This window comes from Procambarus clarkii, unplaced genomic scaffold, assembly GCF_040958095.1.
Source record: "Procambarus clarkii isolate CNS0578487 unplaced genomic scaffold, FALCON_Pclarkii_2.0 HiC_scaffold_208, whole genome shotgun sequence".
NCBI classification, from domain to species: Eukaryota; Metazoa; Arthropoda; class Malacostraca; order Decapoda; family Cambaridae; genus Procambarus; species Procambarus clarkii.
In genome coordinates, this window is record NW_027189241.1 from 449,321 (window position 1) to 451,962 (window position 2,642).

Consider the following 2,642-nt stretch of genomic DNA (forward strand, 5'->3'; position numbering starts at 1 on the left):
TTTCAGGACTTGGCATATGTTGGGTATAAAAAGTCGTAATTTCAAACTGCGAATACGTGCTGAGAGCAAGAATTTGGCTCCAAAATATGGCTCAGGCCTCGAAGTTGGGATATTTGGGATATTTTGAAAACTTCAGGGAGGTTTGGGACAAATGTGACCAAACGCCGCTTTCAGTATTTGGCATATGTTAGGTATAAAAAAGTCGCAATTTCAAACTGCGAATACCTGCAGAGAGCCAGAATTTGACTCCAAAATATGGCGCAGGCCTCGAAATTGGGATATTTGGGATATTTTGAAAACTGCAGGGGAGTTTGTGCAAAATGTGACTCACTGCCGCTTTCAGGACTTGGCATATGTTGCGTATAAAAATTCTTAATATCAAACTGCGAATACGTGCATAGAGCCAGAATTTGGCTCCAAATTATGGCTCAGGCCTCGAAATTGGGATGTATGGGATATTTTGGAAACTGCAGGGAGGTTTGGGACAAATGTGACCAAACGCCGCTTTCAGTACTTGGCATATGTTGGTATAAAAAAGTCGCAATTTCAAACTGCGAATATGTGCAAAGAGCCAGAATTTGGCTCCATAATATGCATCAGCCTCGAAATTGGGATATTTGGAATATTTTGAAACTGCAGGGGAGTTTGTGAAAAATGTGACTCACTGCCGCTTTCAGGACTTGGCATATGTTGGGTATAAAAAGTGGTAATTTCAAACTGCGAATACGTGCAGAGAGCCAGAATTTGGCTCCAAAATATGACTCAGGCCTCGAAATTGGGAAGTTTGGGATATTTTGAAAACTGCAGGGGATTTTTGGACAAATATGACCAAACGCCGCTTTCAGTACTTGACATATGTTGGGTATAAAAAAGTCGCAATTTCAAACTGCGAATACGTGCAGAGAGCCAGTATTTGGCTCCAAAATATGGCTCAGGCCTCGAAAATGAGACGTTTGGGATATTTTGAAAACTGCAGGGGAGTTTGTGCAAAATGTGACTCACTGCCGCTTTCAGGACTTGGCATATGTTGGGTATAAAAATTCGTAATATCAAACTGCGAATACGTTCAGAGAGCCAGAATTTGGCTCCAAATTATGGTTCAGGCCTCGAAATTGGGATGTTTGGGATACTTTGAAAACTGCAGGGAGGTTTGGGACAAATGTGACCAAACGCCGCTTTCAGTACATGGCATATGTTGGTATAAAAAAGTCGCAATTTCAAACTGCGAATACGAGCAGAGAGTCAGAATTTGGCTCCATAATATGGCTCAGGCCTCGAAATTGAGATGTTTGGGATATTTTGAAAACTGCAGGGGAGTTTGTGCAAAATGTGACTCACTGCCGCTTTCAGGACTTGGCATATGTTGGGTATAAAAAGTCGTAATTTCAAACTGCGAATACGTGCTGAGAGCAAGAATTTGGCTCCAAAATATGGCTCAGGCCTCGAAGTTGGGATATTTTGGATATTTTGAAAACTTCAGGGAGGTTTGGGACAAATGTGACCAAACGCCGCTTTCAGTATTTGGCATATGTTAGGTATAAAAAAGTCGCAATTTCAAACTGCGAATACCTGCAGAGAGCCAGAATTTGACTCCAAAATATGGCGCAGGCCTCGAAATTGGGATATTTGGGATATTTTGAAAACTGCAGGGGAGTTTGTGCAAAATGTGACTCACTGCCGCTTTCAGGACTTGGCATATGTTGCGTATAAAAATTCTTAATATCAAACTGCGAATACGTGCATAGAGCCAGAATTTGGCTCCAAATTATGGCTCAGGCCTCGAAATTGGGATGTTTGGGATATTTTGGAAACTGCAGGGAGGTTTGGGACAAATGTGACCAAACGCCGCTTTCAGTACTTGGCATATGTTGGTATAAAAAAGTCGCAATTTCAAACTGCGAATATGTGCAAAGAGCCAGAATTTGGCTCCATAATATGCATCAGCCTCGAAATTGGGATATTTGGAATATTTTGAAACTGCAGGGGAGTTTGTGAAAAATGTGACTCACTGCCGCTTTCAGGACTTGGCATATGTTGGTATAAAAAGTGGTAATTTCAAACTGCGAATACGTGCAGAGAGCCAGAATTTGGCTCCAAAATATGACTCAGGCCTCGAAATTGGGAAGTTTGGGATATTTTGAAAACTGCAGGGGATTTTTGGACAAATATGACCAAACGCCGCTTTCAGTACTTGACATATGTTGGGTATAAAAAAGTCGCAATTTCAAACTGCGAATACGTGCAGAGAGCCAGAATTTGGCTCCAAAATATGGCTCAGGCCTCGAAAATGAGACGTTTGGGATATTTTGAAAACTGCAGGGGAGTTTGTGCAAAATGTGACTCACTGCCGCTTTCAGGACTTGGCATATGTTGGGTATAAAAATTCGTAATATCAAACTGCGAATACGTTCAGAGAGCCAGAATTTCGCTCCAAATTATGGTTCAGGCCTCGAATTTGGGATGTTTGGGATACTTTGAAAACTGCAGGGAGGTTTGGGACGAATGTGACCAAACGCCACTTTCAGTACATAGCATATGTTGGTATAAAAAAGTCGCAATTTCAAACTGCGAATACGTGCAGAGAGTCAGAATTTGGCTCCATAATATGGCTCAGGCCTCGAAATTGGGATATTTGGGATATT